This window comes from Stenella coeruleoalba, assembly GCF_951394435.1.
Source record: "Stenella coeruleoalba genome assembly, chromosome: 5".
Lineage (NCBI taxonomy): Eukaryota > Metazoa > Chordata > Mammalia > Artiodactyla > Delphinidae > Stenella > Stenella coeruleoalba.
The window spans coordinates 56,339,682-56,364,789 of NC_137150.1; the positions used below are offsets into that span (position 1 = coordinate 56,339,682).

The following is a 25,108-nucleotide window of genomic DNA, read 5'->3' on the forward strand; positions in this document are numbered from 1 at the left end:
AAAAATGACACTTTGTAGAGTGACCAATAATTGGACAAATGAAGACCCAAATGCAGTAGGGAAGCATCTTTAGAGTGCTAAAATATGAAAAAAAAACCAAACCCCAAAACAGAAACTGTCCACTCAAAATTCTATATCCAACAAAATGCCTATCAAGAAAGAAACAGAAAAAGACATTTTCACAGGAAAATAAAAACTTACAGAATTTAACCTCAGTAGACCTGCATTACAAAAAAAAATGTTGAAGGAAGTTCTTCATATGAAATAAAATAATACCAAATGTAACAAAAAAGAAACAGACTCACAGATGTAGAGAACACACTAGTGCTTACCAGTGGGGAGAGGGAAGATGAAAGGGGCAACATAGGGGTATGGGAATAAGAGATACAAACTATCATGTATAAAATAAGTTACAAGGATATATTGCATAACACAGGGATTATAGCCAATATTTTATAATAACTATAAATGGAGTATAACTTAAAAAAAAACCAAATGAAAACTCAGATCTTCAGGAAGGAATTGCGATTGTCATAAGTGATAAATATCTTGGTAAGTTAAAAAGCCTATTATTTTTTAGCTTAATTTCTTAAAATACTTAGGACTCATTAAATTAAAAATATAATATTGTGAGGTATTTAATGGATTTAGATGTAATGTATATGACAACTATAGTATGAGGGACTAGGGAGAAGAAAACAGATCTATAATAAAATACACTGCAAGGTTTCAAGAACTATTACAATATTCACTCTGAGTAGACTGTGCAAAGTCAAGAATATATGTTGCTATACCTAGAACACCCATTAAAATGAATGCAAAGAGGTATAATTAAAAAGTCAAAAGATAAATCGAAATTACTTTCCAAAAATGTGAGTAGGTTAAATACTCTAATTATAGGACAGAGATTATCAGATGCAATAAAGAAGGTAAACACAAAAATTTTTCCACTTATAAGAGTCACACATTAAGTATAAAGACAGATATATTTTTTAAAGTACCTTGCAAATACTAATTATAAGAAAGGTAGAGTAACAACATTAATATATCAGAGAAAATAGATTTCAGCAAAAAGAGGATTACTTGAGATAAAGAGGAATATTTCATAATGATAAAAATAACAATTCATCAGGAAATCCTAAAAATAATAAATATGTATGTACCTAATAGCAGTTTCAGAATAATTGAAGCAAATATTGACAGAAGGTAAAGGAAAAACAGGTTAATCTGCAGTTATAGTAGAAGATTTCAAAACTCCACTCTCAGTAAATGATAGAACTAATTGAGAAGTAATCAGTAAGAACTTAAAAAGTTGAAAAACTTTATCAACCAACTGGATCAAATTGACATTTATGGAATGCTGCATCTAACAATCTGCGGAATACAAATTTCTTTCAAGTACACACAGAACACTCATCAAAATAGAACATATCCTAGGCCATTTAAAAAGTCTCAATTCCAAACACTGAAATTATACCAAATATGTTTTCTTACCGCTCTGGAATTAAAGTAGTAATCAAGAAAAAATGACATCTAGAAAAGCCTCAAATATTTGGAAATTAAGCAACTCAGGTCCAAGAAACATATGGGTTAAAGAAGAAATCAGAAACAAAATACAAAATATTCTAAGCTGATTTAAACTTCAACATAAGAAGCTTAAAAAAAGACAAGCAATTCAAATCAAAGTAAGTAGAATAATGAAAATAATAAGAGAGGAACAGAAATTAATTAAATAGATAACAAACAATAGAGAAAATCAATGAAATTAAATGGGGTTCTTTGAAAACATTATTAAAATTGATAAACTCCCTATCCATATTCACCAAGAAAAAAGAGAATACACAAATTATCAAAGTCTGGAATGAATATGAGGATGCTAGTGTAAATCTTATTAAAAGGATTAAAAGAAATATTAAGAACAATTTCAACCAATAAGCTCAGCAATTTGCATGAAATAGACAAGTTGGGGGAAAAAATAAGATTAAAGAAAAAAACATAAACTCTGAATAGCAAAGTATCTATTAGTGAAATATAATTGGTAATTAAAAACATTCCCAAAAAGAAAATTCCAGGCCTACCTTGTGTCACTTAAATTTCCACAAAAATTTAAGCAAGAAATAATACATATCTTATATAAATTCATTCACAAAATAGAAGGGAACACTTCACAATTTATTTCATAAAGTCAGCATTACCCCAATACCTAACACAGATAAAGACATTACAATGAAATTAATCTACTGACTGAAATCCCTCATAAGAAAAATTCTTTTAACAAAACAATAGCAATATACACATGCACACACATACCAGTGGGATTTAACCTATTTATGCAGTTCAACACTCAAAAGTCAGTGTAATTCACAACTTAAACAGAACAACTCAGAGCAATCTAGAAAATATATAAGCAACACAATAAAAGCATAGAAAACATTTGACAAAATCCAAAACTCATTTGAATTAAAACTCTCGCTAAATTAGGAAGGAAAAAAAACGACTTCATTTTGATGAAAAGAAGAAAATACAGCTTGCATCATACCTAAGGATGAACACTTTTCCCTTAAGATCAAGAATAAGGCCAGGCTTAACTGCTTTCACCACTTGTATTCTACATTGTAATTTAAGTTGTAGCCAGTGAAATAAGCCGAGAAGAAAAAGAGTCATGTAGATTGGAAGGAAGAAGTAAAACTGTTTTTATTTCTAGACAATATGATAGTATGTGTAGAAATTCTAAGTGATCCACAAAGCAGCTACTTGAACTAATAAGTGAATTTAGCAAAATTATGGGATACAAGGTCAGTTTATTTCTATATGGTAGCACCCAATGGAAATTGGTTAACAATATATACTATTTACACTAGCATTAGAAAATATAAACTACTTAAGATAAACTTAACATTAAAGTAAGTTCATAGCTTTATATTGAAAACTGCAAAACACTATTGAGAGAAATTAAAGACTTAGAGATATATATATTATGCTTATGTATTTTGAAAAATTTAGAACTGTTAAGATGTCAATTCTCCCCAAACTGAGCTATAGTTTCAGCACAACCTTAATCAAAATCCGATCCATTTTTTAAAATGGAAATCAACAAATTGTTTTTAAAATTTACATGGAAATGCAAGACTTAGAATTCTTTTAAATCTTGAAAAAGAAACCAACAATAAAGTTTGAGTACTTACAAATGATTTGAGACATTAAAAAACCAAAAAGAGGGCTTCCCTGGTGGCGCAGTGGTTGAGAGTCCGCCTGCCGATGCAGGGGACACGGGTTCGTGCCCCGGTCCGGGAAGATCCCACATGCCGCAGAGCGGCTGGGCCCGTGAGCCATGGCCGCTGAGCCTGTGCGTCCGGAGCCTGTGCTCCGCAACGGGAGAGGCCACAACAGTGAGAGGCCCGCGGACCGAAAAAAAAAAAAAAAAAAAAAAAAAAACTAAAAAGAGAGTATGCTTAAAAAAAAAAGAGAGAGTATGCTTTTTTTTTTTAAATAGATCTTTACTGGAGTATAATTGCTTCACAATACAGTGTTAGTTTCTGTTGTACAACAAAGTGAATCAGCCATATGTATACATATATCCCCATAACCCCTCCCTCTTAAGCCTCCCTCCCATCCTCCCTATCCGACCCCTCTATGTCGTCTCAAAGCTCCGAGCTGATCTCCCTGTGCTATGCAACTGCTTCCCACTACCTATTTTACATTTGGTAGTGTATATATGTTGAGTATGCTGTTGATATAGAATAGACAGATCACTGGAGTAGATCGGAGAGCCCAGAAACAAAGTCATACTTTCATTATGAAGTTTCACTGACTCCAAATCAATCCAACAGGGAAAGAAGTGTCTTTTCAACAAATGGCGCTGAAATAAAAGGATTGTGATATGGGGGAGAAGCTTTGCTTCATACATCACTTCATATTTAAAATCTAACTTGAGATGGATCTCAGAACTAAATAGAAAAGCTAAAACAATGAAGCTTCTGGAAAAAAAATTGAATAATATTTTCAATAACTTGAGATACAAAATATTTCTTTGTCAGGACATAAAAAGCAATAATCATAAAAGAAAAATTGTTAAAGTACACATCATCAAAATTAAACACTTCTGCTTATCAAGAGACATTGTTCAGTAAATGTATACATAAGCCACAGACTGGCAGGAAATGTTTGCAGTGCATAAATCTGAGAGAGAATTTATATCCAAAATATACCCCAAACTCCTACAATTCAATAAAAATAAAGACAACTAGTCCAATCAAAACATGAATAAAATATTTGTGGTTGTCTTCATTGGAGGATGGTCAATTTATTATTAACTAGGTTTTTTATGGGGTGTTTAAATGGTCTACATCTTGATCTGTGTGGATTACATTCGTGTATACCATTGTGAGAACTCATCAAATGATGCTCTTAAGATCTATGCCTCTCTTTTTGTAAATTGTACATGAATAGAAAAAAAAGTGTTACTTTAAAAAAATTTGCTACAATACCATTTTGTAATGATTTCCTCTTTTGCATCATGAAAATTAATAATCATAAGTCAAATAATGTATTTCAATAAAAATGCAGCTCATTTTAAAAGGTCATCAATGTAACAATAGGTGCTTAAATCTAGAAAGCCTATGTGTAGGGAACAAAACTATCACCGAGCTTAGATTATGGTAAATACTACTGTTTTGCTGTGGTTAATGAAAGGGCTTTCTTTTCATTGAATAAGTAGAAAATATATACCCATTAATTTTTCAGCCGCTTATGTAATAATAAGGTAGCATTTTAAGACGATGAAAAATGATTCTTTCAGGCAGCATGATGTAGCAAAAAGAACAATAGACTGAAGTCAGGAGGTCAGAACTGTATTCTTGGCACTGGCACTTTGTAACTGTGCATTGAACCCTGGAGAAGTCCCCAGCTTCTCCGGCCTTCCCTTTCCTCATTTACAAAGTGAAGTGATTGAACTGAATGACCTCCAAGGCCGTTCCTCCTTCTAACATTCTGTGATCTATGATCCATCCCTGGAACTGTGACCATAGGTGTCCTCTGCTTTGACATTTTAATATGTCATGGCACTTAACGCTTGTTTTCATTCATTATATTACTATTCAAAGTTCAAATTCAGGAAGCTATTTTAAGAATATTAGAAACATAAATTAATTTTAGTTGATATTTATTCTCCTGTTAGCACATTATTTGTTATTAAGGTCACATAAAGAACTAATCATTCCCAAACTGATTCCAGAGGCATAGTGTATATTACAATAACATAAATCACATTAATGTGAATGTGAGATTAATTTCAAAAAGAGACAAATTACATGCTTTGCTTAGTATTTACATATTGGATGCTATGAATTTATTTCTTATCCATGGTAATAACTTTAATTACAATAAATTTGGTTTATATTCATGTAGATGTCACACACTTCTGGAATTTAGCATTTATAATACATGAATAAATGGCCACTAGCCTTTTATTCTCACATTTCAAATGAAGTTACTCAAATGAATAATCACAAAATTAACAAACTATGAACCCAGGAAAAACAATCTGGTGGTTGCATTTTATTGATTTTGTCACAATATCAAAATATATAATTTCTTACCTCTGGCATTTATTTAGTAATTTCATGTAATGAATTATTTATTAACAGCCAATGGCCTAACTGGAAATTATTTTGATCTACGTTCCACACTTGAAGAAGCTGTTTTAAGAGGGCTGGGTACTCAGTGAAATCAGCGTTCCTATTAACATATAATCTGGCTCCATGTTTATGCCCCTCACCTCTCCTAAATTTTTTTTCTTTCTCTTCAATTGTTTTTTTATTGAAGTAGAGTTAATTTACCATGTTGTGCCTATCTCTGCTGTACAGCAAAGTGACTCAGTTATATACATATATACATTATTTTTCATCTTCTTTTCCATTATGGTTTATCACAGGTTATTGAATATAGTTCCCTGTGCTATACAGTAGGCCCTTGTTGTTTACCCATTCTAAATGTAATAGTTTGCATCTACCAACCTCAAACTCCCAGTCCATCCCTCTCCCTCCCCCCTCCCCCTTGGCAACCGCAAGTCTGTTCTCTATCTGTATGTGTCTGTTTCTGTTCTGTAGATAGGTTCATTTGTGCCATATTTTAGGTTCCACATATAAGTGATATCATATGGTATTTGCCTTTCTCTTTCTGATTTACTTCACTTAGCATGATAATCTCTAGTTGCATCCATATTGCTGCAAATGGCATTATTTCATTCTTTTTTATGGTTGAGTAATATTCCATTGTAGATATGTACCACATCTTTTTTATCCATTCATCTGTCGATGGACGTTTAGGTTGTTTCCATGTTTTGGCTATTGGAGAATGTAAACTGGTACAGCCACTATGGAATACAGTATGGGGAGGTTCCTCAGAAAACTAAAAATAGAATTACCATATGATCCAGCAATCCCACTCCTATAACTCCTTTGGACAAAAATTTAATTCAGAAAATACATGCTCACCTCTCCTAATTTTGATGAGAGATAATGTGATATGATGCAAAGGATTAAAATTTAAAAATCAAGCCACCAAAAAACTGGAGTTGAAATCTCACTGCTACCACTTAAAATAGGCTTATTTTAGGCAAGTTTCCCAACCTCCTTATATCTGTAATATGTACATAACATTCAAATGTGGTTCCATTTGGAACTCTATAGGCAATCAATAAATATTACTTGGATATGGGTTTCCATCTTGTCTTCAGTCTAACGCCTACCTTCTGTTTTCTTAATCCCTTCACTTTATAATTGCTCTATTAGATGAAAAACTCTTCCTTTATCGCCTCTCTATAAAGGAAGAGTCCTCATTAATGCCCTATCCAGGCTACTCATATACATCCCTACTCCATCAACAGGCTCCTAGCTCCAAAACAGTGGCTCCCACTATTGTAGGCAAACCATCCTACTTCCTCAGACTCTTCTTGAAGAATTTTTGCTGGCTACCTTGACTGGTACCCTCAGAATATCACCGCTCCTTGATGGCACTGAAACCCTCAAAATACTGCTGAAGAAAATTCTTCCTTCTCAGTCCTTATTACTACTTAATTGGACCACTGAACTAGCTTCCTCACTGGCATCCTCCATTTTCCTATAGTCCATCATTTGTATTGCCCTTGATTCATTCCTGAGTCACTCCTGATGTCATTCCCTGGCTCAAGACCTTTATTGACTTCTTATGGCTAACATGAGAAACTCTAAATTTATTATATGAATTTAAAGGCCTCCATTAATCTGGTCCAAATCTACCTTTCTAATCTTTATATCTACTTGCAAATCTTTTATTTTAGTCAAACTGAACTGTTGCTTGTATGCCTTCCTTCTTTCTATCTTTGTAGTCATGTTCACATCCTCTCTATCAAGAATCCTTTTTCTCCTAACTCCACATGACCAAATGATACCCATTTGTCAAATATAAACTTAAATTCCACCCCTTCCTGAAGTTTTCTTGGATCACTGCTGGAAATAATGTCTTTCCACAGCATGTTGGTTCTGCCCCTTTCATGGCCCTTACAACTTTCCACATGCACCTATCTATTGAGATAGATGTATTATCTCCCTATGTATTCCTTGACTGCAGAACCCGTATATGATTCAGTTGTGACTGCCTAAAAACATAGCACAATGGTTTACAGAAAACAATTTCTTCAAAAAATGAATGAAAGAAAATAGGTCTGTCTTATTAAAACAAAACATTTCCTCATAAACATTGCTGAAAGGTTATTTGCTGCAGGAAACAGAAATTTATTACATCTATAAAAGAATCCCAGTGGAGCTAAATTTGGCAAAAAGAGTGAATTTATAATGAAGGTATAGGACATTTCAAGTACTGTATGGGCTGTGAATAGCAGGACTCAGGGATGAACGGTAACCAAAGGCTGGCACACTTGGGGAGACTGGGAAATCATTTCTCTCCATCTCTCATTTACAATTCTCTCTGAGTGTCTGGTATTATTTGATCTCTCTCCGAAAACTGACTTTCTTTTTTCTTTTCAGCCCATGGTTCAGATCTTGGCTGCAACAACTTTCAAATTTTCACTTCTTCTATTAAAGAATATCCATACTGCAACTCAAATCTCTTAGTTATGATTCCACATTCCTAGGGAAGGACTTTAATATACCTGGCATGGATCAAGTGCCCATCTTTAATCCTGTCATTTTTGATTAGAGAGCAGAGCCACATTATCAGATGCTTCTGGAGGAACTGCCCTTTTCCCAGAATGCAGATGATTATAGTTTGTACCAAGTTGCCCCGTTGCACTCAGGAATGTCTATAATCATTTGCATCTTTTAAGAGTGAGTAGCTCCTTCAGAATAGCGTGTGCATGCACAGCAACCCGGTGGGTAGCCACATCAGTGGCTAGACTTCTAAAGCAGTCTACAAAATATAAAAATTTATAAGCCACTATTCTGTAGTTTTGCATGGCTGCTAGTCCCTCAAAAATATTTTTCTGAAGTACTGTCCTTTTGCATTTTGTTCCAGAAGCATTAATTCAGTCACTGGAGCCATTACTAGTGAAAATTTCAAGTCAGAGTTATAGCTTTTGATGAAAACTCATGAAATCATTTTGACTGCTTGAGGCTGTTTATCTTTGAAGCTGGCAGATCACTTTTGTCACTGAACCAGTTCCAGAAGTAGCCCCTCATCTTAAAATGAAGATAGTATCATCCAGCAAGGTGTAAAGAATCATTATTCTTCCATAAGCTAGAGGACAATCGACCTCCAATGTAGGATTCCACAATTTTGAAAAGGAAGATAAACTGGTCTATTCTAAATACAAGTTATTTTGGTCATTAAGTGTCCTTTGGTTTGACAGCTAGTTTCAGGCATGATTGGAAATTGCTTTTTTACCCCTAAATCTGTCTGATCTCTTTCTCTGGCCAGAAGAAAATTAAGTGAGATGAAGTGACCCAAGAACCCAAGTGTCAGAGGAAGGCAGGGGCAGGTGATTCTTACATGAGGTTGAGGTGTGAGGCAAGGAATGGAGGGCAGGTTCAGAAGTTGTTTCCTGGAGCTGGGAGAAGTCAAAGGAAGGAGCGCAAGTCTCAGCTGGGATTAGGTGAAGGGCTAGATCCTGGGTGGGACTGAATATTGCTGACTGAGGGAACTGGGGGTGAGGGGGAGGCGGGCAATGAGGAAATCTGAGAATGAGGGGTAGAGGAGCAAGCAAATGGATGGAGGTCTATAGAAAACACAGTGGGATGTTATTGACAATTTAATAAAATTATAATATCCAAATTTCTGTTTAGTCCTTTATATCAGTTAGTAATGGATTCAGTTGCAACAACTGAAACTCTCAAACAGGAGTTGCTTTCTCTCTATAAGCACAAACTCCAATGTGGACAAACCAGGGCTGGTGACAGTTTAATGATGCCACGTGGGATCCAAGGTATTTCTGCCTTTCCCCTCAGCCATCCTGAGAGTATAGGCCTTTGACTCATGATGGTCACCTCTTGGTTGCAAAATGGATGCTGTACCTTCAGAAACTTTATGTCTGCATTCTAAGCAGAAAAAAATTAAGAAAGACTAAAGAGCTGAGTCTGAATACCCTAAATAGAATTAAGGCACTGTTAATTAGCAAGAAGAAGAGAATAAAATTAGAGAAGGTAACTGGAGATATTTGTCTTACTCTACCCTTGATCAACTAAATCTATGGGTTTTTTTTTTTTTTTCATTAAAAGATCAAGGTGAATTATGAAATGAGGTTAATATATGTCTTATAACCTGTCTTGGGAAGTGAGGCTTGACATTGCCTGGGTTGAGCTGACCTAGTCTCTACTTGATTTTTCAAAGGCAAGTAAAGTATGTTGCAGTACTGATAGTTTATACAAGGCGTGCAAGTCACTATAACTAAATCCCCTGCACATTAGACTTGAAAGAGGAAAGAGGGCAAAAGGTCGATCGGAAATAAAGAAACACAGGCGTTCGGGAAAGAAATAACCTGTTGTGTGCTGTGACTAATATGCATAAAGCTGTCAGGTAAGTGATAAGACAGGAAGCCATGGTGCTGGGAAAAGGTGAATTATAGAGGACAATGTCTATGGTGCTAAGTGTTTTAGACCTTTTCTATAGCAACAGAGAACTTGTGAGGGGGTTTTGAGCAGTAAATACATGAAGAGCCAGAATCCTGAAGAGGTCATGAGGTGATGGCAAAGAACACTCGCATTTTTTCATCCGTGAACTAGCTCTGAACATTTGAACTCAGAGTGAGAAGTTAAAATATAAAATGCCCTTGTTATTAAAGTCACCACATTAGACTTCATAGAATGTCACAATTTATGAATCAGATATTCTTGTGTTGTGTCAGAGTAGTTTTTCTTTATATCCTTACCTGAATTTAAAGTATTTCTTCTTTGTCTACAGAGAGAATCACAGCTTGAAACTCGTTAATATCCGATGTAAAATTATTCAGTTTGGTCCATAATTAGAGGACAAATTGGAAGAAAAATCATGCATCAGAAAGATCTCTGTTCTACCAGCAGCTTGAATTTACACAAGTGCTATAACTGTGTCTGATCTGGGGCCCAGTCTTCATATTAAGGAATTTGTTACTTTCTGTTCCAGAGACTGGACAAACTACAAACTCTACTGTGAATAAAATTACTTCCTATGTTTGAAATTGCCCAAACAGCGGGGGTTGACAAGACAAAGACACATTGCCTTTTCCCCAAAGGAAGCAAAGGCCCAGATCTTTACACCAAGCCAAGATCCATTAAAAAGGATCAAATGAGGGCTTTTATCATTTTAGGTTTCTTTTCTGAGAGAGAAGTTAAACACATTGCCGTCACTTGAATTTTAATTTAAGAACAGAGTATACAAAACTTTATTTAATAATTTATTTTGTTTACTGCTAGTATTCAAGAAGATGTGTAATTCTCTGGGAGGCTGTGACAGTTACCTGGAAAAATATTATGTTGAGAATAAAACTCAGCTCAATTCAACAGATGTAGATTTCTAATCTGCCATTTTTATGGTACAAACTGTGTTAACTCGGGAACTTAACAGTTTTCTGGGACTTTGGGTTTTATCTATGAAATGGAATAATTTTTTTTGCCTCCATTCAAGAATCTCTTTGTTTCTTTCAAGAAAGATTCAACTTTATCTTTGAAACTACTCAAAGTGTGAACAGAGAAAGCAATTTCCTAAATAATGTGATCAAAAAATAGAATAGATTCCTCTGGATATCTGAGTATGTAGTCAGCTGAAATACATAACTGCAATAATTATAAACCCATTCAAATTCCAAGCAACATAGTATGTTTTATGTGACCCAGAGAGTGATGCTGAGAGCAAACAGGCTTCATGTTCAAAAATACCTTTAATGCCTTTTGTTGCATTTTATTCTTTTGGAGCAATTAATTATCAATTAACACCTTAGTCTAGTTTTACTGACAACCAGATACATAAAATAAACAAAACTTGGGAAGATGAGAAACCAGCACACATAATGTTTCTGATGAGATTAGTCAGTGAATAAGAAAAAGGCCTCTTGTTTTCACCTTTAGACTCTAACACTTGTGTGTATGCTCTTAATTTTCTCAGATCCAAAGTAACAATGACATTTCTCCAAATATTGTACTGTGTTTTTTAAACCTTTCAGCTTTATGCTATTCTCACCAAGATGGTTGTTCCCAATGGCTCATCGAAATTTCTGTGAAATTTGTCTAAGCTACAGGAAACCAATAGCAAGAAAGGATTTTTACCAGCATTTGTAGAGGCATTCATGTTTATTTGCCCTAATAGTATTTCTCCTAAAAGGGGGCTAGAAAGCAAAATGATGGCTCCTCAGTATCTCGTGGGGAAAGAGAAGGAAAGATGTTTGAAATTGCCTTTTTAAGTGTAGTAACTTTGCAATAAAACAAGAGAGCTTATTTTCTGCTAATGCCTTTGAAACCCAGGATAGTCCTTTTGAAAGCAACATGGCAATATAAGCCGACTCCCAAAGTGTCCCCTACCTTTCCCTCTAGTGAGGCCATCTAAAGGAAATCATCTAAACCAGACCCACAGCTCTACGTATGACGATATTTACTACAGGATTAGCAGGAATGGAAAGTGGCTAAAGGAAACCTTGGAAAAAACCTAACTGTCAAAATGTTTGAGAATGCATAGTTTTTTGTTTGAGAATTATGATACTTCTATTCTATTAAATATTATTTATTAAAAAAGAAAATCTACTTAAACAGGTTTCCACATCAACAGTAAAACTTAGCAATCCTTTTATTGTGTATGTGCTGCTTTCTGGATATCATAATGCTCAGAAAAAATGGCCAGAAGAGTGTATAAATGTGGTGTGTGTGTGTGCATGAGAAAGAGAAAGAGAGAGAGAGAGAAAGAGAGAGAGAGAGAGAGAAACTGTTGATGGTATGCTTAATTCTATGAAATGCCAGCAAAATATTATATACAGGGTGGTAATGGTAAATACTGAGATATGCATAATGGTGGGTTTTATTTTTTTAATATGTTCTAATTTCAGAGAATCCAAAATCCAAAACTTCTGTAGCACAGAAGTTTTAAAATGTGATTTGAGGAGAGACACCACACATTTCTATGGGTTTGGCCATCTGTCATCCCCCGTACTGTGCTTCTGAACAGAAAGGTTCTAAGGTTAAGGGGACAGTGAATGGAGCCCAGGAATATCTACAACCCCTGTCTATCGGCAACCTCATTTTTGCATAGACTTTCTCTTTCTTAAGATGAGTAGAATGATAAAATGCAAATGAGAGTTATGAAAAATAATGCAAATGAAGCAAGAAGAAACATTATTCTTAAGAATCAAAGAGAAAAGCAGATCTCTGAAACTGATCAACTAAAAGAACCAGAAGAAACCCTTCTGGGTCTTCACAATAGAACAAGCAAAAATGGTAGGTAAAATAGAGTGAGACAGTTATAAGAAGAAATCATATTGAGAAAACAACAGTAAGAGGAGTGGCAAAGTAAATATGCTGAGATTCAAAATAACAGTTAAAAAGAGAGAGAAGGGTAAGCTAAAAGATATTGGCACGAAATTTTCAGTAGGACACTAAAACTCTGTGTAGCAAAAGTTACCCAGTCAGGGCTTCCCTGATGGTGCAGTGGTTGAGAGTCCGCCTGCCGACGCAGGGGACACGGGTTCGTGCCCCGGTCCAGTAAGATCCCACATGCCGTGGAGCGGCTGGGCCCGTGAGCCATGGCTGCTGAGCCTGCGCGTCCGGAGCCTGTGCTCCGCAGCAGGAGAGACCACAACAGTGAGAGGCCCGCGTAACGAAAAAAAAAAAGTTAACCAGTCAGCATAACAGACAAAAAAAAAAAAGAGTTATGTGAAAGTATAACTTGCATGCTATCTCAAAATAATGAAGAAAAAAAGAAAGAAATATAAATAGTAATAGAATATGAAAGGGAGAGAGAATTTTAAGGTGTAAACATTGTAGATGTTCCCCAGATATAAGACAGATAAAATAAGACAAAACCCAAGAATAAAAATACAAATTTAAAACACTAGATACTATAATTAATAGTTTTGAAGAGAGAATCAGATTGCACAGATGAGTCATATTCTTTTTTTTTCAAGTATGTCATTTTTTTTCATTAGTCATCCATATTATACACATCAGTGTATACATGTCAATTCCAATCGCCCAATTCATCACACCACCACCACACCCCCCACTGCTTTCCCCCCTTGGTGTCCATAGTTTGTTCTCTACATCTATGTCTCACTTTCTGTCCTGCAAACCAGTTCATCTGTACCATTTTTCTATGTTCCACATATATGCGTTAATATACAATATTTGTCTTTCTCTTTCTGACTTACTTCACTCTGTATGACAGTCTTTAGATCCATCCACGTCCCTCATATGACCCAATTTTGTTCCTTTTTATGGCTGAGTAATATTCCATTGTATATATGTACCACATCTTCTTAACCCATTCATCCATCGATGGGCATTTAGGTTATTTCCATAAACTGGCTATTGTAAATAGTGCTGCAATGAACATTGGGGTGCATGTGTTTTTTGAATTATGGTTTTCTCTGGGTATATGCCCAGTACTGGGAGTGCTGGGTCATATGGTAATTCTATTTTTAGTTATTTAAGGAACCTCCATACTGTTCTCAATAGTGGCTGTATCAATTTACATTTCCACCAACAGTGCAAGAGGGTTCCCTTTTCTCCACACCCTCTCCAGCATTTGTTGTTTGTAGATTTGCTGGTGATGCCCATTCTAGCTAGTGTGAGATTATACCTCATTGTAGTTTTGATTTGCAATTCTCTAATAATTAGAGATGTTGAGCAGCTTTTCATGTGCTTCTTGGCCACCTGTATGTCTTCTTTGGAGAAATGTCTATTTAGGTCTTCTGCCCATTTTTGGATGGGTTGTTTGTTTTTTTAATATTGAGCAGCATGAGCTGTTTATACATTTTGGAGATTAATCCTTTGTCCGTTGATTCGTTTGCAAATATTTTCTCCCATTCTGAGGGTTGTCATTTTGTCCTGTTTAAGGTTTCCTTTGCTGTGCAAAAGCTTTGAAGTTTCATTAGGTCCCATTTGTTTATTTATGTTTTTATTTCCATTACTCTAGGAGGTAGATCAAAAATGATCTTTCTGTGATTTATGTCAAAGACTGTTCTGCCTATGCTTTCCTCTAAGAGTTTTATAGTGTCTGGTCTTACATTTAGGTCTCTAATCCATTTGAGTTTATTTTTGTGTACGGTGTTAGGGAGTGTCCTAATTTCATTCTTTTACATGTAGCTGTCCAGTTTTCCCAGCACCACTTATTGAAGACACTGTCCTTTCTCCATTGTATATCCTTGTCTTGTTTGTAATAGATTAGTTGACCATAGGTGTGTGGGTTTATCTCTGGGCTTTCTATCTTGTTGCATTGATCTATGTTTCTGCTTTTGTACCAGTACCATATTGTCTTGATTACTGTAGCTTTGTAGTATAGTCTGAAGTCAGGGTGTCTGATTCCTCCAGCTCCGCTTTTTTCCCTCAAGACTGCTTTGGCTATTTGGGGTCTTTTGTGTCTCCATACAAATTTTAAGGTTTTTTGTTCTAGTTCTGTAAAAAATTCCATTGGTAATTTGATAGGGATTGCACTGACTCTATGGATTGCTTTGGGTAGTATAGTCATTTTCACAATATTGAATCTTCCCATCCAAGAACATGGTATATATCTCTCCATCTGTTGGTATCATCTTTAATTTCTTTCAGCAGTGTCTTATAGTTTTTGGCATACAGGTCTTTTGTCTCCCTAGGTAGGTTTATTCCTAGGTATTTTATTCTTTTTGTTGCAATGGTAAATGGGAGTGTTTCATTAATCCCTCTTTCAGATTTTTCATCATTAGTGTATAGGAATGCAAGAGATTTCTGTGCATTAATTTTGTATCCTGCAACTTTACCAAATTCATTGGTTAGCTCTAGTAGTTTTCTGATGGCATCTATGTATAGTATCATGTCATCTGCAAAACAGTGACATTTTTACTTCTTCTTTTCCAATTTGTATTCCTTTTATTTCTTTTTCTTCTCTGAATGCCATGCTAGGACTACCAAAACTATGTTTAATAATAGTGGTGAGAGTGGACATCCTTGTCTCGTTCCTGATCTTAGAGGAAACGCTTTCAGTTTTTCACCATTGGGAATGATGTTTGCTGTGGGTTTGTCATATATGGCCTTTATTATGTTGAGGTAGGTTCCCTCTATGCCCACTTTCTGGAGAGTTTTTATCATAAATGGGTGTTGAATTTTGTCAAAAGCTTTTTCTGCATCTATTGAGATGATCGTATGGTTCTTATTCTTCAGTTTGTTAATAAGGTATATCACATTGATTGATTTGTGTATATTTAAGAATCCTTGCATCCCTGGGATACATCCCACTTGACCATAGTGCATGATCCTTTTAATGTGTTGTTGGATTCTGTTTGCTAGTATTTTGTCAAAGATTTTTGCATCTATATTCATCAGTGATATTGGTCTTCAATTTTCTTTTTTTGTAGTATCTTTGTCTGGTTTTGGTATCAGGGTGATGGTGGCCTCATAGAATGAGTTTGGGAGTGTTCCTTCCTCTGCTGTTTTTTGGAAGAGTTTGAGAAGGATAGGTGTTAGCTCTTCTCTAAATGTTTGATACAATTCGCCTTTGAAGCTATCTGGTCCTGGGCTTTTGTTTGTTGGAAGATTTTAAATCACAGTTTCAATTTCAGTGCTTGTGATTGGTCTGTTCATATTTTCTGTTTCTTCCTGGTTCAGTCTTGGAAGGGTATACCTTTCAAGAAACTTTGATGAGAAGAGAACCACTTTGGGACACTTTTGCATAATTAAGTTAAAGATAATTCTACAGATATCTGGACAGAATAAACACAGAAACAACCACCACCACCAAATAATAAAAACAGCTTACCTAGACTAGGGTTTTTTCTTTTGCTACTAGATGTCTCAGTATTACTGTTGAGAAACTATTCTGAAAAATAAGAAATTGAAGGATAAAAGTCACAAGTCAAGCATTTATTTTAAACTAATTTTATCCTTGTGGTAAGGCACAGGAAGAAATCATCAAACAATATATAAAAACTCAGAAAAGACAAAACACACCTGAATTTCTTGAACAACTTAGAGGAGGTAAACAAATACATATTAAATTCCTTGTCTGAAGAGTAGTCAAGGGGTACAGTTTCATTCTAAACTCCAAAAAAAAAGTAATGTTTAAATATGGCTCTTGTAAAGCTTATAGGTAACTATAATGGAATAGGTTATGGTATGTTCATTTTAGATTTAAACATCCTTCTATTGGCCATTTTGATGATATAATTTTTCTATTATAACTCATGCTGAAATGAACCTGTCATAGAAGTCTCATAATTATAATTTTCTTATAATTAATTATACAAATTGATCACAAATTAAATTTTAATTTTTGTAGACTATTTAATGATGTAAAACCATATTCATGACATGACGTTATGAACAAAACCAGAACACAAGAGGCCATATAAATCACAACCTGTAAAGTGTGCTTGTAAACACACACACACACACACACACACACACACACACACACACAAAGAAAAGCATCCCTAAAAAGTGTCTATCTGTTGATCATGGGATTGGGGGTTATTTTTATTATTCTTATCTTTTTAAAATTTTATAGTCATTTTACATTTGAGAATACTGAATTTCAGAGAGGTTAATAAGTGTTACCATGTTACACAGCTAACAAATGGCAGAGCTAGCACATATACATGCACTTATACAAAATTATTTAAGTATCCATAGATAAATTTATATTAAAATATATGTTGTTACCCTTCTGGCATCCCTAAAATTAATATTAATATCTTTATTTCACACTGTTCTATTATACAGAATACTTATTCTCAGAGAGTTTGAGTAACTTGCCACTGTCACCAACATCATAAATTGTAAAACCAGGATTCAGACTCAGGCCCTTTTCCCACCATGCCAAGCCTATAACCTGTATGAAAGCAGTAGGGCTTTTACGAATAATCCTGGAGAGTCATTATAAAATGAAAAGTAGGTCAGGTGACTGATACTCATCTATCCTAGAGTATAAATGTAACAGTAACCATAAGGTTACTCTAATCCTATCTTTTATTTGTGTGTCTTATATATGTATTTTCTATTCTTCTTAACTTCCCTGTGAAATAGGCTATGCAGCTGGTATTATCTGTCTTTTACAGATGAAGGAACAAGTGTTTAGAGATAGAAAGTACTTCACCTGAGGTCACCAGGCTAACTACATGGTGGAGGAAGGTTCCCTGGCTGAGCCCAGAGTTGCTTTTGTACCATATCACACCAAACTGCTTTCAGATTTATTTTTCATATCCCCACTCTTCTATCTGTTGACCAGGAATAACAATCCAATCCATTCCATTTCTTGGATGCATTAATTCTGAAGCGTTTCCAACCAGCCCCTGAAAAGGTGTCTACAAGAAGCATGTGTCATAGCCATGGCCTGGCTGGTAATACTGCTCTGCACAAAGTTCCAGTCAGGAGTCTAGATTCTAAATAACTGAACCAGCTCTAATTTAAATGGAAGAAGAATGTATTGGAAAGATACAAACAGTTGGGAAGGAAAAAGAACTGGACTCAGGAAATAGCCTGGAACCACTGAAAGCCACCAAATCAAGAACCAAACCAGAGTCATGCCTCAGGCACTGTGTGGTGTGGACAGCACTGCTTGATGCACAGCCATTGATGATTACTACCTCCGCCATGTTCTCTGTTCTCCACCATTAGTGACATGAATAATCTCTAAGTCCCTCTAAAAGCTCTCCTTCAAGGTTCTAAATCCTGGGTGGAAAGATCCCCTTGTCTGATCCTAAATCACATATTCTTTTTCTAGCTTCCAAGAGGGCAGAGGTGGAAATTTACCCTCTTTGTTTTCTCTAGTGTCATGGGGCCTCATCAAGAATCAAACAGTAGATCGTTGGAAGTTAAAGTAAAAACAGACAAATTCCATGACTTTCACAAAGAACAAATTTTTACATCTGATCAAATCCTTGTTTGTAGTGAAGTTAAACACCTAGAGTTTAAAATTCAAGAAACTTAATCTCCCTCATCTTCCAACATAGATACAAACACATATACACATATTCTGAAATGTACCATGTGACTGAGAAGATGTCCTCACTCCAGCTTGTGTGCATCCTCAGTTAGAAAACAGGCACTTTATTACTGGTCACCCTCTAACAGGGAAGTTAGAAGGATTTATGGCCACAATGATTTTGAGCACCTACAAATTAAAAGAAAAATGCTCTAAGGCAGTTGAAAAGTGTTTCTCATTTTATAATTTTGAGGCACAGATGCTGTCTTGTAACTTATTCAAAGTTCTTAACTTAAAACTATTTTTCCATCAAGATATTAGAACTTGCTTGCTGTAGTGAAAGAGGGTTCTATAAAAGCCAGAAGTGTGGAAATGCATGAGACACATCACTCTAAAGTAAAGCTCAGCCTTGGAGAAATCAGTCCTGATATGTTGCTGGGCTTGTGTACACATGGTAAGGTAAGCCATGGGTGGGGGCACCTCAGGACTACTTGGCAGCTCTGCTCTATCCAAGCTTTTATGCATTGTGTTCTTAAATTCTGGTTCAAATATTGATGACTGAACAGTTTACAAACATGCTCTTCTCTTAATTCATGCAAATATCATTAATGAATGAAGCAAATGAAAAGATATATTCTGAATTAAAAATACCATGATTTTTCTAAACAAAATAAAACTAACAGAATTCATATATATATATATATATATATATATCTCCCTTGGAAAAATGGAGGAAGTGAGAAAGAAAAAGGTTACAATGCATCGTAAAACAATAACTTGCTTATGGAAAGGATTTATGATCACATAAAATTTTTAAATAGCGTAAGAGCTTATTCTCCTGTACATGACAGTCTGAGGACATTTACAATTTTATTTAAAAAAATAAAAAGCTCTTCTTGAGCTACTGTGTAACCAAAGATGCCATGAAACCTCAATAAAATATCTATTTTTACACTTTTACATGGGAGAGAAAAGATTGAAAAGAATATATAGAGCATATAATACCAGAACCAACTTGCATATCTGAGTTGTAAATATCTTCAATAGGTGTTCCTGAAAAGGACACAAATGGAATTGTCAGTTGCTGAAGCTGAGGCAGGAAACACACTATCGAGCTTCATTGGTTGGTATAATTCCTTAAAATTTATGGTAATATTCCCCATGTCACACTCCCAAAATGTAGTCTATTGATGTTTCTTGGCCCAGAAGGGAGATGAAATAGTCTTAACCAAAAAGTCCTCTTCCTTTTTCTAACAGTTGGCTTCCTAGCCAGGATGAACCATTTATGAAAGGGACAACATTAGGATAAAATCCCTTCCTACAAAATATGTAGATTCAAAGTAAACTGTGTCTTAACAGGACCCCCAAAATTTGAACACAGTTTGTTTGAAGATATGTTAATGCTTGTTGGTGAAAACACTAGAGCTGGAGCCTAAACCCTCAGTCACTCCCAGAAGACAGGAGTAAATACAGAATTAGAGAAACCAGGTTTGAGACTTTCAAGATGGATGTCTTAGAGCTGCTAACACTAAGGATTTGAACAGGGGCTCTATTGGAAGAAATTTCAGTGAGACCCTAAATTGGGTACATGCAGTTAAATTTCAAATAGTTGGTCTTCAGACCCAAAGTTTGATTTGGATACACAAATATGAAGACCCTTGCTAAAAGAGTTGGGTAAACTATTACTATTATTGTGCTAATGAAAGAAAATAATGAAGAGAGAATTAGCATGAGTGTAAAAACTGATTTATATGTACACCTTTGTTTCATAACATTGATAACTTAAAGATTTTTTATATCAATTCCATCCATCAAAAAATATTGAGGCAAAGATGACCTAAGCCAAATCTTTCTCCTTAAAGAATTTACAATATGATGTGTAAGACAAAATTATACAAATACCTATAATGTAATGAGGTGGTTCTATACTAGAGGGATAGGAAATAGACAATATTAATTCTCACTACAGGAATGAAGGATAACTTCATCCAATAGGTGTTTACTTTGGACTTTGAAAGATGAATAGAATTCTCATAGACTTGAGGATTATGTGGAAGAAATCCAGGGAGGGAGAAAAAATATGATCAAAGACATAGAGATAAAAAACGTCGTTGGTATGTTTGAACAAAACCTTAAGAAGTTCAGAATAGAAGGTGGAAAATATAGTAAGAAATGCTGTTATACTGAGATAAGTTAAGTCCTGATGGTAGAGATCTTTCAATTCTATGTCAATGAGTTTATCTAGGGAGAATAAACTCATTAACATAGCTTTGAAACAGCAGGTCATTGTAGTGCTTAGAGGTCATAAACACTTATAGTTTCTGTAATTTTTGTCAAATATATATGTCAAATGACTGAGCATATTGTGCTAAGTTAAAAAGAAAAAAATAGCTATATATGAGGTGTGAAGCTTAAAGCAAAGTAGTTCTTTCTAATCACCACAACGACCCCCCTAGGGCAAGTATTGTTCATTATACTGAGCAGTGGAGGGGACCCAGAGGGTCAGAGAAGTCAGTTACCTGCCAAGTAGCAGAGCCAAGATGCAAACTCAGATTCCGTCTCATTCAAAGACCATGCTCTACATCATGGAGAAGGTTTGCCTCTGCAGAAGTTGAAAGGAAGCATGACAACAATGCCCTGAGAGTCATTTGGGAGACAAGATCTCAAGGCCCTGGTTGGTGGCACCTGAACATCATTCCTAGTAGCCTACAAACTATAACCAAAGGAATAGGCTTTCCAACCACACTTGGGCAGCTTCATATAGCATAGGAAGTTCAGGAGTACTTGCTTGTGGGAAGCAGGAAAATATTTCTCTTCTTCCTATAGGAAAACACAATTATGAACTCAAATAATAGTGGGAATTCTAACAGATCTTCCAACGTGCTGCATGAAGCTCACAGGAATTATTGGACTTCAAGAGTGTTCCGTTCTATTCCAAGGGAAACAAAATCTTTCTTGCTTCAAAACATTTTGCAATCACTGCAATAAAATAAGAAAACACAGCAAACTGTATATCTGCATTGTCATATATATACACATATGTTAATATATATGTTGGATAAGCAAGAAAGCTATTTCTTAATTAAGTGCTCCAAAAAAGGCATAAATTGCAATTTATATATTTTCAGAAATTGTGGCATTAATTGTCTAAAATTTCATCTTAGGGATAGATAGTCCTTTATTTTTCTCTTTCCAACAGACAGAATTAATCAGAATATGACAGCAGGGAAAGGATATACACTAAGATGGAAAAGTTAGGAAGTTAAAAAAAAAAACCATGTCAAGTAACAAAAATTTTTAGTAGTTATTAGCTGATGGCATTTTTTGGTATTTTAACAATGAATTTTAAAACCAATTCTTAGATATGTCACACAAACTCATTATAAAGATATAGGTGTGAAATAAATAATGGTATGTGTGTGTGTGGAAATGCACATGTGTGACAGCACTCAGTGCCATTCTATTTCTCTTTCTTTCCAGGGTGATGTTGACTCATCTTCTCCAATAGATTACTATTCCATTTCTCCCTGATTTAATTGATGGGAACACCTCAGTCCTTTGCCAGAGATTGGATAATGAACAAAACCCTATGATTAAAGCTTACAGAGTGTATCTTTGTGTTTTACATTGAGAAAATTAGAGAAAGCAGAATCTTTTTTGTTTCTGTCTTATTTCCCCCATTTTATCACATGACCTAATAAGTATAATATAATAGCTTCACATTACACTTAAAATAAAATTTAAACCTACTACCATGACCTAAAAGCCCTATATGATCTGGCGCCACTTATATTTTTGACCTCATCTCCTTTTTTGCTTTTCCTTGTTCCTTGAACAAGTCAAACATGTGGACATGGACACATATGTGTGGACTTACTATCTACTTTGCTTGCTCCACTCTTTCCCTAGGTAAGAAGTCTACTGTAACTGCACATTAGAATCACCTTGAGAACTATTCAAAATACAGATGTCTGAGCCTTATCACCAGACATTCTGGTTTAAATGATTTTGAATGGGGCTTATGCATCAGTGTTTTTAAAAGTCTCCTTAAGGGCTTCCCTGGTGGCGCAGTGGTTGAGAGTCCGCCTGCCGACGCAGGGGACACGGGTTTGTGCCCCAGTCTTGGAAGATCCCACATGCCGTGGAGCGGCTGGGTCCGTAAGCCATGGTTGCTGAGCCTGCGTGTCCGGATCCTGTGCTCCGCAATGGGAGAGGCCACAACAGTGAGAGGCCCACGTATAGCAAAAAACAAAAAACAAAAAACAAAAAGTCTCCTTAAGAAGTACAAACAATTATGTATGAAATAAGCTACAGGAATATAATGTACAACATAGGGAATATAGCCAATATTATATAATAACTATAAATGAATTGTAACTTTAAAAATTGTGAATCACTATATTGTACATCTGTAACTTACACAATATTGTATATCAACTATATGTCAATTAAAAAAATTTTGGAAACTCTGTAATCCACTGTATGCTTATTTTTCCTAATCATTGTATGTGTTTATATTGAGAATAAAAGTATTTTACAATAGCAGAATAACAGAGGCAGAAGAACAGATAAGTGACCTGGAAGACAGAATGGTGGAATTCACTGCTGTGGGACAAAATAAAGAAAAAAGAATGAAAAGAAATGAAGACAGCCTAAGAGACCTCTGGGACAACATTAAATGCAACAACATTTGCATTATAGGGGTCCCAGAAGGAGAAGAGAGAGAGAAAGGACCTGAGAAAATATTTGAAGAGATTATAGTCAAAAACTTCCCTAACATGGGAAAGGAAATAGCCACCCAAGTCCAGGAAGCACACAGAGTCCCATACAGGATAAACCCAAGGAGAAACAGGGTGAGACACATAGTAATCAAACTGGCAAAAATTAAAGACAAAGAAAAATTATTGAAAGCAGCAAGGGAAAAATGACAAACAACATACAAGGGAACTCCCATAAGGTTAACAGCTGATTTCTCCGCAGAAACTCTACAAGCTAGAAGGGAGTGGCATGATATACTTAAAGTGATGAACGGGAAGAACCTAAAACCAAGATTACTCTACCCGGCAAGGATCTCATTCAGATTTGATGGAAAAATCAAAGCTTTACAGACAAGCAAAAGCTAAGAGAATTCAGCACCACCAAACCCGCTCTACAACAAATGCTAAAGGAACTTCTCAAAGTGGGAAACACAAGAGAAGAAAAGGACCTACAAAAACAAACCCAAAACAATTAAGAAAATGGTCATAGGAGCATGCAAATCAATAATTACCTTAAACGTGAATGGATTAAATGCTCCAAACAAAAGACACAGGTTTGCTGAAAGGATACAAAAACAAGACCCATCTATATGCTGTCTACAAGGGACTCACTTCAGACCTAAGGACTCATACAGACTGAAAGTGTGGGGATGGAAAAAGATATTCCATGCCAATGGAAATCAAAAGAAAGCTGGAGTAGCAATATTCATTTCAGAAAAATTAGACTTTAAAATAAAGACTGTTGCAAGAGACAAGGAAGGACACTACATAATGATCAAGGGATCAACCCAAGAAGATATAACAATTATAAATATATATACACCCAACATAGGAGCACCTCAATACATAAGGCAACTGCTAACAGCTATAAAAGAGGAAATCAACAGTAACACAATAATAGTGGGGGACTTTAACAGCTCACTTACACCAATGGACAGATCATCCAAAATGAAAATAAATAAGGAAACAGAAGCTTTAAATGACACAATAGACCAGATAGATTTAATTGATTTTTATAGGACATTCCATCCAGAAACAGCAGAATACACTTTCTTCTCAAGTGCACATGGAACATTCTCCAGGATAGACCACATCTTGGGTCACAAATCAAGCCACAGTAAATTAAAAAAAATTGAAATCATATCAAGCATCTTTTCTGACCACAATGCTATGAGATTAGAAATGAATTACAGGGAAAAAAAAACGTTAAAAAACACAAACACATGGAGGCTAAACAATACATTACTAAATAACCAAGAGACCACTGAAGAAATCAAAGAGGAAATCAAAAAATACCTAGAGAAAAATGACAATGAAAACACGACAATCCAAAACCTATGGGATGCAGCAAAAGCAGTTCTAATAAGGAAGTTTATAGCTATACAAGCTTACCTCAGAAAATAAGAAAAATCTCAACTAAACAATCTAACCCTATACCTAAAGGAACTAGAGAAAGAAGAACAAACAAAACCCAAAGTTAGCAGAAGGAAAGAAATCACAAAGATCAGAGCAGAAATAAATGAAATAGAAACAAAGAACACAATAGCAAGGATCAATAAAACTAAAAGCTGGTTCTTTGAGAAGATAAACAAAATTGATAAACCATTAGCCAGACTCATCAAGAAAAAGAGGGAGAGGACTCAGATCAATAAAATTATAAATGAAAAAGGAGAAGTTACAATAGACACCACAGAAATACAAAGCGTCCTAAGAGACTGCTACACGCAACTTTATGCCAATAAAATGGACAACCTGGAAGAAATGGACAAATTCTTAGAAAGGTATAA

The 25,108-nt window shown here is 35.2% G+C and overlaps 1 long non-coding RNA gene across 1 annotated transcript; it reads right to left on the bottom strand.

Annotated features, from left to right (window-relative positions):
• Positions 1-16,400: 16,400 nt before the first annotated feature.
• On the bottom strand, positions 16,401-21,381 carry LOC307186772. The gene is made up of 5 exons (XR_013828461.1): positions 21,084-21,381; positions 19,580-19,617; positions 18,627-18,753; positions 16,593-16,678; positions 16,401-16,461 (listed from the first exon to the last, which is right to left on the bottom strand). It is a non-coding gene; the product is annotated as an uncharacterized lncRNA (long non-coding RNA).
• Between the last annotated feature and the right edge of the window lie 3,727 nt (positions 21,382-25,108).